This window comes from Pteropus medius, unplaced genomic scaffold (assembly GCF_902729225.1).
Source record: "Pteropus medius unplaced genomic scaffold, Ma_sr-lr_union100, whole genome shotgun sequence".
Classification (NCBI taxonomy): domain Eukaryota; kingdom Metazoa; phylum Chordata; class Mammalia; order Chiroptera; family Pteropodidae; genus Pteropus; species Pteropus medius.
Genome location: NW_024344240.1, coordinates 8,954,844 through 8,967,404, shown reverse-complemented (window position 1 = coordinate 8,967,404; position 12,561 = coordinate 8,954,844). Strand labels below are relative to the sequence as shown.

General features: G+C 38.0%; 1 protein-coding gene and 1 pseudogene across 3 annotated transcripts in view; one reads left to right on the top strand and one right to left on the bottom strand.

The window, feature by feature from the left end:
- The window catches only part of RB1CC1 (RB1 inducible coiled-coil 1), a 76,900-nt gene extending 75,403 nt beyond the window's left edge, over positions 1-1,497 (bottom strand). Inside the window, exon 1 of one of the 3 annotated variants that reach the window (XM_039868949.1) lies at positions 1,142-1,497. The gene's annotated coding sequence lies outside the window, so the exon portion shown is untranslated. The remainder of the gene's footprint in view (positions 1-1,141) is intronic. The other 2 variants (XM_039868948.1, XM_039868951.1) reach the window with 2 other exon arrangements.
- Positions 1,498-9,043: 7,546 nt separating this feature from the next.
- LOC120607624 (uncharacterized) lies at positions 9,044-9,179 on the top strand (annotated as a pseudogene).
- The last annotated feature ends 3,382 nt before the right edge of the window (positions 9,180-12,561 follow it).

Sequence of the window (12,561 nt, the reverse complement as noted above, 5' to 3'; positions counted from 1 at the left end):
CCTCAGTGGTCCTTCGGTGTCTGATAGTAATATCAGAATTGGAAGAGCCCTCTATGTATCAAACACATAAATATCAGTTTTTTGACTAACCCAGATTTGTCTATTTAAAAGTGCTCTCCTCCTAGGTGACTAACCTTCCAACCCTTTGGATAAACCATACAAGCACCATCAACACACAAAAAACTAGAAACTATAAAGTGGTTAGCAAGATAGGCACATTTTCATATAACCCAAATCACTGCTCTGTGCACAGAAGACCTGAGGTGAACATTCCTATCTAGCTTAATGTCTTGTAGTAACGTGACTCTTTATCAACAGTAAGCACATTAGTCTTCCTTGGCACCCAGGCCCACAACACTTCGTGGTATGACTACACTTTAAAGAGTCATAATGATAAAGACTAGATCATGAAACTGTAAACAATAAACAGCACATCCACCAAGCGGTGGAAGAAACTATAAAGATATTCCCCGAGAAGCTGCCATTTTTCCTGTTGTTCTCCTGTTTCTACCAAAGAAGTTGTGAAATCCGCACACACACCCCATCCTGAATCTATCAGTGGGGCGCGCAGAGGCTGAGTCATTCCTAGGAGTAACTTTATACTGATCCTCGCACTCCAGGGTCGGGACAAGACATCTCCCGGTTCCTCCCACTGTACGCTTCAATCGGTCTCGGCCCAATTCCACTCTCCGGTTTCTCAAGTCAAAGACACCATTAGGGCTGAGCCTGGCAGTGGTTAACGAGTAAGGATGCGTCCCCGTAGGTTCGGGCGTCTCTCCCCCTCGACCACTCCTGCAAGTCAGCTGGGGGCTGGCCAGGGACGCGACAGGGAGGCACCCTGGAGGCCCCATCCGAGGAAGCAACAGACAGGCCCTGACAGAGTGAGTCCACCCTACACCTCCCACAGGCCTGTGGTGCTTCGACTCGAGCCGTGTGTCTCCACAAGGGCTGTAGTATTAGGGAGGCGACTGCAAGGCGACACCTGCCGAGGCCGGACGCACTGGGCCCGCGGGCGCACACACTAGCGGGCGGCGCTGTGGTCGGACCCGGACCCCGACGCCCCCGACCCAATGTGCTGGGGCTCGCCGCGCGGCCGCGGTGCCAGATGGGAGAAGGGGACACAGGCGGCGACAACACTTACCTGGCAGCACCTCCTTCTCCGTCGGGGGCGGCAGCAGAGCCGGCGACCCCTGGCACCATCTTCCGCCGCCGCCTCCTCGTCGGCGGCAGCTACCAACCGCTCATCCGGCACCACCAACCGACACAACCGCCGGTGTCCTGGTGCCTGCCGCGGCCCCGAACTCCAGACGGCAGGGAGGGGTCCGGGCGGAGAAGGGACGTTGTCAGGCCCCTCGGCTCTGGGTCGGGGACCGGGGGAAAGAAGGCCACGGCCCGTCAGAGCCGAGGGGCCGGGACGACAGGAGAACCCCGAGGCAGCACCGAGAGGTCGGCAGGGCAGCGGACACGGCCGCGGCTTGGTTTGTTATTGTCGACTCCGTCCCTTCCTCCGCGGAGCATGCCGGGAATCTGCGGGCGGGGGAGGGGCGCGCCCCGTAACCCGGGCCGCGCAGAGAGGCGGAGCGCAGGTCCGGAAGTCGACGGGCTGCCGGGAAGGCGGACCCTCAGCCGCCAGTCGCTGCCGGCCGGCCTGCCACTTGGCTGTCCTCCCCTGACCCGGGGAGACTCTGCTGTGGCCGCCTGTTTCGGTGCTAGCCGCCGTCCGGGCGCGTACTACCGCAAGGTGAGCTTGACCTTCCTCGCTATAGCGAGTTGGCCTGAGCTAGGCCGACCCTGCGGAATTTTAGATTAGCCCCAGTTGAAAAAGCTCGTTTCCCACAGTCTGTCGGGGAGTAGCCGGACTAGCCGGAGATCCGGAGTCCTTGTCGCCAGCCCCCGGGTCAGCCCGCAGGCCGGGGCAAGATCTGTAAGAGGATGAGGTACCGGGAGGGCTGTGCGCCGGCCAGGACTGCCACCTCCACCCCACCTCCCACCGTATCCGCGACCGACCGTCGGACTGCCAGCGAATGACAAGTGTCTGGTAACTCTGCCTGTGTGGGGGGCACAGTTTTTCTCAGACCATGTAAGGCAAAGAAAACATCCAAAAGAGAAGACAGCTAACGCTAGGTCGATTGCAATGAAGATGAAAGCGCTAAGCCACGACTACCTGTTTTCGGCTTTAAAAATACTGAGTTCTCTAATGAGTTAGCAAGAATACTATAATGGATGGGAAGCAGTTTCAGGAGAACCTTAATTTTGTGAAGATGCTCATTCAATAACTGGAAACCACAGGCTTGAGTATTAAAATCTGAGAAGTTACACGTAAAAAGAATTGTATAATATTTTAAATTCTTGTTAGATCCAGAAATATCTGGTATGAGTAAAAGCTTAGTCATCAGAAGGCTTTTGAGTTGTTTGCATAAAAATGAGTATTGTCACTCTTCAATGGCACCAAGTACTATTAGGAAGTAGTTCGCAGTCCTTCATTTGTCATAGTGGAAACTGATAAAAATGATTGAACCAACTGGTAAACGTGAGGGATTTTCAGTTTTCATCACACTAACCTGGATTCTGAAAGTTGTTCGAGAAGGGCTTATTATTTTTACCACTTTGTTTTTTATTTTACACTCCTGTGTATCCCAGAGTGATCTGGTCTTTGGGAAGTCATTTTACTTTTTTTTTTTAAGCTGGAGTTCTATTATTTCACCCCAGCAAGATACAGCAGAAAAGTGAAAATTAAGAGACTAAAATGTTACTATGCCTTGAGGGACAGAACAGTAATCAGTACACAGAAAAAAACGCAGTAGGAAGGGATTTGGCCAGAAAATTGGTAAGCCAAATACAGCCATAATAGGCCTCTAAAGAATATATTGGTGCTTGACTATCCTCTTAGTTGTCAATGGCATTCATCGTTACAGATACAACTGAAAACATCACTAGATTATGCCAGTGGTAATGTATTAAATAATAAAATGTTTTAAAGTTACTTGTCTCTCTGACTTCTTTCTTGGGAAAAACAAAATTAATCCAGTCCTAAATGAATGCATTATGTGACCCTTCTCTTAGTCATAAACTGGAAGAAATGACCAGAAGTGATTGGTTCGTACTTTAAAGGTTTACACCTCCAGAGTATAAATGTTAAGAGTTTATATGCTTCTCATGTTCTTTCCTAGTGATAAGTGAAAATGAATTAACATTAATTCTTTTACATATATATATATATGCAGGTATCTAGAGGAAATAACTATTACAGGTTACTAAAACTACAGGTGCCCACAATAAGTCTCAACAGTGACGTTTGCCATCAAACAAGGGTATTGAAAAACATCTGTACCCTCTCAATAAATAAAAACAAGAACAAAAAACCCTCATGCAACATTACTTCTCAACCAAGCTTCTAGTTAAGAAGTCCTCAATCCACTGTCTCATTTTTACTTACTGTGCTTTTCTCACTAAAATTGCAGATTAATAGGGCCCTCCAAATTATTGTGTTAAATAGACAATGCTGAGACTTTTTTTGAACTTTAAAAAGCATTTGTCATTTTAAATTATTTAATCTTTTTACCTCCCCCTTCCCTTTTGTAGTGTTTGTCTTGGTCCTGAAATCTGACCTTTCATTTGTCCTCTTCCAAATTCAGATAACTATAACAATGTAAATGATGCAAATATAAGATGCTACAGGAGAGGAGACAAGGGACCTAGTCTCGTTCTCATCACATTATTATTTTTGTAATTTAATGAACTTTTAGTTTCTTTGATAGATTTATAGTGTAGGCAAAAGAAAGTTATTCTCTTTAGGAGTATGTAGGGATTATACAGTTTACTGCTAAACACCCTAAGTATTTCAAGTTAGTTTCAACATTTGAAATCTGATTTTCCTTCAGGTCTCAACTTCAGTCTCACTTTCTCAGGGAATCCTTCCCAGACATACCCATGGTTCCCCTAGATTCTTAATGTTATGTCTTTAAGTATCTGTCTAACCAGCTGAAATGTAAGTTATTTTTTCATAGAGGAACTGTTTTCCCAGTATCAGATACACAGTAGCGTACACCCAAACATTTGTTGACTGCCCTATGCCTTTTTCAGGCCCTCAGTTTTTGACTCGACTCACCTCCCAAGTAGTTTCTTACTCCATCCAAGATCAATCTGATCATGACTCTTCTTTGCCTAACAATCTCCTCTGGTCTCGTATATTAGATGCAATTTAAAGTTCTTAACATAGCATAAGACTATTTAATACCAACCATTTCTCCAGCTATATCTCCCTGCACTTTTCCTTATTACATGTGTCTTATATGAGTTTCTTCATCAAGTCATGTTCTTCCCCTCTTGTTCACCTTTTAAAGTGATCCTTTAAAACAGATCTTGGATATTGGCCAGCTTCTACCTGCTAAACAATATAGTGATTGCTCATCCTTCTACTCCCTGTGCTCCATGTCACACAATTATAAATTTTTGTCTCCCCTCTTTTTGAATCCCTTAAGATAAGGAACTGTGAATTATTCATTTTTAAGTTCCTAGAACTTTATAGAAAGCTTGTCACATAGTTAGCAATTTAAATATTTGAAGGTTAACTAGGTAAGTTACTGTGGAAAATTCTTGCCCTCAAGTATCTCAAAAGTTCGTACAGGGGGGCCATTGAAAAATTATTGTAATGACAAGTTTATATGACAGTTGTCTCTTGATATCCTTGGGGAAATGAGTATCAGCCACCCCTTACTCCCATGCCTGCCACAGACACCAATATCTGCAGATGCTCAAGTCCTTATGAAAGATAAGAACTTAATATGAAAAATGTTATATAAAATGGTGCATTTGCACATAACCTTTGTACATCCTCATACATACTTTAAATCATCTGTAGATTACTTATGATACCTAATACAATGTAAATGCTATGTAAAACGTTGTTATACTGTATTATTTAAGGAATAATAACAAAAGAAAGTGTAAGTATTCGGTATAGGTATAAATGCAACTATCATAGGCCTAACTACATAGTATATGTCAGCAACAAATAACTTATTTTCTAGCTGTGGTTGGTTGAATGCAGATGTATAATCACAGATATGGGAGCTAACAGTACATAAGGATATTGAAAAGATTATAGTACACAGTTTTGTTTACTGCCTGATTTCAGATTTCATATATGTATTAGATATTTCTCAAACAACTTAGTGTTATTACCCTAATTTTCTTTTAGGTTATGTTCAAACAACCAGCAACCATGATTGATATAATTTGACTTTATTAAAAATATGAAACAATTTTTTATTTTTAAAGGTTAACCCCTTTTCTAAAGTTTTGGACTTTGTTTTTAAGATCATAGCTAATTTGGTGTGTAAACATGGTCATATACTACTGAGAGGCTTCTGCCACTATGATTATTAAGTTAATGTTTTCAGTAGTATTTACAGACCTTAAAGCTGCCCTACTCAGTTGAACTGTTGGTACTCACACATTATTAATGATAATGGTAGTTAACTTACAAGTGACTGTCTTCAAAGCTAGTGATGTGCTTAATGAGCTTGTGAGTAATGCTGTCTCTAATTCTGCAACATGTACAAGAAAATACTTCTAAAATGCTTAATTTTCAAACAGTTTTAAACCAATAGATTGAGACAAAACATTTTTCATGTTAAGTTCTTATCTTTCAATATTTAGAAGAAAAGCTCAGCAAAATATCTAAAAGTGGAGCTGGAATGTCAGCAGAAATTTACAGCCCTACAGATACAGATATGAATTGGGGTCAAACACCAAGTGGTACTTAGACTTCGGGAGCTTCTTTGTGACCTGTATTAAGAAATATATTTTAACACTAACATGGTACACACATACAGGGCACTGTATCAATGAAACCATGTTTTATGTAAAAGAACTTATACTGCTTGTGATATACTCTGATCTTTTTCTATTCTGTTCTATTTTTTCCAATGATAATCTTCACTAAATTGATTTTATCATGCTCTAATGGCTTGAAAGACATTCAATTCAATGACTTAGGTCCCAAACCTTGAGATTCTTTGCTCCTAGTTTTTCTATCAGCGGTTTCCTATTTTGGCTGTATACCTTAACAGTGAAGTCTATGGTTGTTTATTTTTAAAAAGCATAACCTAACTGAAGCCCATGAAATACTTGTGAGTGTGTCTTAAATGCCAAACATGGACTTTACAATAATAAACCTATTTGTTTTAATATCCCTATTAATTTGCAAAGACAGATAATAACAAAGATGTAGAAAAATTGGAACTCTAATAAATTGCTGGTAGGGTTTTCAAATGTGCAGCCACTTGGGAACAGATTGGTCGTTCCTCAAAAGATTAAACAGACTTATCTATCACATAGCCCATTAATTTCACTCCTAGAGAAATAAGACGTGTCCACACAAAAATTTGTACACATAGGTTCATACTGCATCATTTTTAACAGCTAAAAACTGGAAACAATCCTAATGTCCATCAACTGATCAATGGATAACCAAAAATGTGGCATAGTCATATAATATATGTAATCCAAAAATTTCAACTCCTCATTTAGTAAACTGAATTACTATATGACCCAGCAATTCCACTCCTAGGTTCCATTCCAAGAGAATTAAAAACCTGTGTTTACACAAAAATGAGATCATAAATGTTCACAGCAGCATTCTTAATATTCAAAAAAAAAAAAAAAAAAAAGGGAAAGATCCAAATCCGTGCAATAAATAGATTAAATGGCAGTGGAAAGGAAAGAGGTACTGGACACATCCTACAACATGTATGAAACTTGGAAACATACTAAGTGAAAGAAGCTAGTCTTATAAAGCCGCATACTCTGATTCTGCTTATATAAAATGGAATAGACGAATTCCTAGGCAGAAAGCAGATTAGTCGTCAGGAGCTGGGAAAGGGTTACTTTCAAATATGATTAAAGTGTTCTGAAATTAGTGATGATGGTTATGCAACATTTTGAATATACTAAAAAGCACTGAATTGTACACTTTAAAATGGTGGATTTGAGGTATGTGAATTGTATTTCGACAAAACAAAATTTTTAAATTCTATTTTAAAAGATCAAGTGAAATTTGTAAAGGAACAGAGAATAGCCAAATAAATCACTTGTTGCTAAGCTATGGTTCATTTAACCATCACCAAGGTGATTTAAAAGTACTTAAAAGTAGAAATCTGATTTAATCTTCACTTGAAGAGCAGTCCTTTAGAAGAAATTAATGGAAATGTAGTGATTAGCCCTGAGTGCAGGCAATAAAGTAGTGCATTATCTATATCATTGTTTAACAACAATAAGAAATATAACTATAATCAATTCACTTTTATTATTACCATGTGCCATCAATATTAAACAATACCAATGAGAAAATGTTCCTCCCCCAAAAAATCTTTTATTAGTCCAAGTCAAGGTTTCTCAATCTGTTGTCATTTTGAGCCAGATAATTTTTTGTTGTGGGAGGCCGATCCTACGCTTCTTAGGATGTTTAACTGCATCCCTGGTCTCTGGCCACTTGATTTCAGTAGTACTCTCTTCTTCACCAGTTATAATAACCAGAAGTGTCTCCAGAAATGCCAAATGTCCTGAGAAGCAAAATCACCAAGGCAGAGAACAACTGAAGTAATTCTAAATAAATGCTGTGGTTCCTATTTTAATAATGTATAAACCTCAATGTGAAAATAAGTATTTTTATTACTTATCTTTTAGTAAGCATTATAGTCTATGGAGAAGTTGATTTGTGTCTCCATCTTCTGTGATACTCTATATATCCTACATTTAAACAGTAGATTCAAAATATATAATGATAGCACCATAATTATAAGAATGCCTAAACCTAAATTGAATAATTTCAGCTCTATCTTTCTATGTGTAGATCATCCTCTAAATCTTGCTTGGTTCTCAATTTGAAAACACTTCTTCATATTTTTACTTTTTCCAAAAAAAAAGTAATGAAAAATACAAGGCTATTACTTTTTAAACTTATTTTTAAAAATTTTGTGGCATAAGTACATATTTGAACACCAATAAAATTATTTTTAATGTCTACAATTCTATCTGGCCTATATTGTTTTTCATTTCATGATTATTAATAAAAATAATTTTCTCATTTAGAGAAAGAAGGTGTTAAAATGATCTATGCTGGGTGCTAGATACGCCGCTGATTTCAGAGGAAGAGAATGGAACTAACAAAATTGAATGAGTGTGTGTGAGGTATCGTACCAGATACTTTGTATGCTTTATGTAATCTCACATAACAAACTGCCATTTCACATGAGGAAACTAAAATTCAGGCTTAATTGAGTTTTTCCTCAAATTCTATTTAAAATTCTAAATAGCATGAATAGATCGTACTGGAAGATTTTTTACTATCTCAATCTTGGACTGATCGTTGCTCTCTCAAAACCAAACAATATAAACACATACTATTTGTATAATATAATTAGTAACTTTTTGAAAATTGGGGTATTTTTGATATAACATATATTAGTTTCAGATGTATATGTACACCATGATTCTGTATTTGTACTCATTGCAAAATGATCGTGATAAGACTAGTTAACATTCATCACACTTACGTAGTTACAAAAAAATTTTTTTCTTTTGATGAAAACTTTTGAGATCTACTCTTAGCAATTTTCAAATGTGCAATGTAGTTTTATTAACTATAATCACCGTATATTATAGTGCTGTTATATTACAGCACCATGACTTATATAACTGGAAAAGTTTGTACCTTTTGACATCCTTCAACTCATTTCTCCCACTCCCTGCCCCTACCTCTGGCAACCACCAATCTATTCTCTGTATATATGAGTTTGGCTTTTTTGTTTTTGTTTGTTTTAGATTTCACATAGGAATGAGATTATGCAGTATTTGTATTTGTCTGATTTATTTCATTTAGCATAATGACCTCGAGGTCAATCCTTGTTGCAAATGTCAAAGTTTCATTCTTTTACATGGCTGAATAATATACCACATTTTCTTTATTTATTCATCAATAGATGGACACTTAGGTTGTGTCCGTATCTTGGCTATTGTAATAACTTTTAAACTTGTGCACATCACTTCTTGGCTTTTTGGCTAAGATCAAGTGTAAACTTGCGCACATTCATTTGTTCTCAATTTATTAAGAATTCCTCTCTAGAACATTAGTATACTTCATGGCAAGACTACTGTCTTGAATTATGAAACCATCAGTATATACATACATTTTAAAAGCAACATTTTTAGACATAAGTACTTACATCTCCAGTAGATGCCTAGTGTGCCATGCATTTAATTAACCGTTATCGAATGAATAATATTTCTTTTGTAGCTTGTATAGCCAACATGAAGTTGGCTCAAAGAAAAATTGTTTAAAAGTGGCTCTCTGAGTAAAGCCTTTGTGCACAATTTTAATTTGAAAGATATAAATAATTAGGAGGTAGAATCATTATAATAAGTACTAGTCTAAAATGCAAGACAGGAGAGAAGCAAGACTAGCATCTTTTAAAATATTCATAAAATATTCTCTAATATCTGTAATTGTAAACTTTTAGAGTGAATTCCATTCCTATGGTAGAAAGCTAAATACCAGGAAGTATATGGCATTTTTCTTTGGGATCAGAAATTTCTAAGTTTAGCCTTAGTAAAATTAATGACGTTAAGCGCTTCCTTGCCCCCACCACAAAGCGCATCATACCATATATTAAACAATGTCCTGTGCCAGAACTTGCATCAGTGAATAGTCAGTGTTATAAAGTTCTTACATGGAAGCTGCCCTTTGTCATGATATGGAAAACAACTGAGGAATCATTATATGAACTTGAACTTTAAATAATCTGCCTGTCCTTTAAGCAACAAAGCAACCTAACCTCTTTTATTTTTAACTAAGTATAGACAGGGTGTGATGGCCCTTAGCCAGCCCGGTGTGTCTCTGCAATTCAAAAGATGACTAATGAGGTACTGTTTACATTTAAAAGTAGAAAAATTATCCTTGATGTATACTGTTTCTTTGACTAACTGGTGATTGAGGCTATTAATGAAAATTATGAAAACTGTGAAAGTACACAGAGTTCAAATGCAGTAAAAGGCTATTTTTCTCCAACCCCTCCAGTTTACCTCTAAGGTCTTGAAATGATGGCAGTGGACTTGGATTTGATTTCTGTGGATATTCAACAACTCTATGTCTTCCCTTAGATACTGTAACTTGTAGTTTGGAATATCAACTACAGGCCCTCAACGTCCATGCCAGATGTCTAGCATGCTTAGCAATGTTTCTTATTACTCAGTGTTTTATTAGTTCATTCATTCACTCAACAAAAATATATGATGAACGAGGCACTGACAAGGATAAAGTGACATAAGAAAAAAACATTGTCCATCAGTAGCATATGGATAAGTACATTGTGGTATATTCTATTCATACAATTGAATACTACCCAGTAATTACCACAAATTTAATGCCTTTTCCATCTTAACTAAGCTCTTATCATGACTATAACTTTTGCATTTTGAGATGTGACAGTAAAACTAGCATGTATTTCTTTTTCCTTCACAATTTCATAGATAGAAAATTCATTCTTAGCATAGATCTTAGCAACCTTTTTTCCTTCCTTATTAAATAGAGAATTATCACCTTTTTACTTAAGGAAAGCACTTTCAGGCTTGTTTTGGGAATTTCTGAATTGTCAGCATCACTATTCTAGTGCTTTGGGCCATTATTAAGTAAAATAAGTGTTATCTGAACACAAGCACTGCTAGTGTCAATCTGATAACTGAGTCAGCTACTGACTAAAGGGTGGGAGTATATGTACAGTGTGGAGACACTGGATAAAGAGAACTCACGTCCCTGGCAGGGTGAAGCACAACTGTATGAGATTTCACAGTTCTCAGAATGGCACGTGATTTAAAATTTGTGAATTGTTTCTGAAATTTTCTATTTAATATTTTCAGACTGTGGTTTACCAAGGGTAACTAAAATCACAGTGAAGCGGTGAATAAAGAGGGACTACTGTACCCACATTGCCAGGGTATTGTGAAATAACAGTTGTAAAGAGTTGAAAACAACATCTGGCATGTAGTAAGTACTCAAGTAAGATTGTCTGCTATTATTTGCTCTAGAAATAGTCTTCCCCTTTCCAACTTTATGCTTTTGCTCAGGCCATTTTTCTGGAATATTTTCTGCTCACTTGCTTGTCAATAGGTTGCCAATATTTTAAAATTATTTTTTCCTGGTCTGCCCAATGCAATGCCATTTATTTTTTTATTTTATTCATTTATTTATTTTTGCCCTCTGAACCTTCATGGAACCACAAACCTCTTATGGTACCTCTACCCTGCCTTTCTGAAGTTATCTGGGTACTTGTCTTATTTATGTATGTGTGTGTGTGTGTGTGTGTGTGTGTGTATCATATCTAGCAAGATTCTTGCTGAAGGCAGGCCAGGGTAATCAGATATCATCTTGTGGATGATAAAGGAGATATATCTCCTGCCAGATTATATGTATAATCTTTTAAGTCATTGCATTTCTTTTAATGCCTTTATAGTATTCCATTACATGGAATATGATCATAGCCATATGGACATAACACCATTTATTTAACAGGTCCATTATGGATAGATATTTAAAATTTTTCAGGTTTGTTCATAGTTTGTTTACAGTTATACAATTATCATGGGAACATCAGGTTTGTTCATACAGTTTACAGTTATACAATTATCATGGGTTTTTTTCTTTCCTTCCCCTTGCTCTGCCTTAAGTCATGAGTAAACTCCCATGCAAAATCTTAAGGTTGTTCAGTAGTCAAAGGTCTTAGGTAGCAAAAAATCATTGCTATGTCTTAGAACACTAGAATGCATAAATATTTTTTCAGTCTCTGTCCTAAGGACCCATTGGTGCTTGACCATATTTGGTCAAATCTCCCTTGATTTGCTCCTTTGTTCTCTTCAATTCGGCCTCTAGACTCTCCCTATTCTTGCTTCTCTTGGAGGAGGTCATCAAGGGCACGTGAATGCGGTTGACCTGAGAGCTGGACAGGGCAATTGGAGGCTCCTCACCCCTCCTCTCCTTGGAATGTATGCTCTACCTATTGTTTCCACAGAGGGAGCTGTTCCAAGGACATAGCCTTGAGAAAGCAAGGTGTTCTCGAGACACCTGGAAAGTATACATGACCAAACCCAGCTAAAACTTCTATGTAAACTCTTAAGATTTGGACGGTGAGTGCTGAGATCTATTTGTTTTACAGCCACCCAAGACAAGCCTTGTAAGTTCCCTTGCTTATTAAATCTGACACCTATAAATCTGGAGTGGTCTGCCTCTTTCTTCAGTCTCTTCCTTCCTGTAAGAGGTCCAGTTTGCAAACCAACAGCTTTTGATGCGGTATATTTCATAGGCCTAGGTTTTAGGAAAATCGTATAATAGTTCATTTTTATTGTCTCTTGCTTGTTTTCATGTTTTTCTATTTCTTAGCCTCCTCTTTTCCTTCTTACCTATTCTTCAATTTCACGCTCATAAGAAAGGAATAAGTGCAATCATATACTTAAGTAAAAATAGTTGCTTTTTTTATGATCTCATATTTTAGTAAGAACTCTGTATTT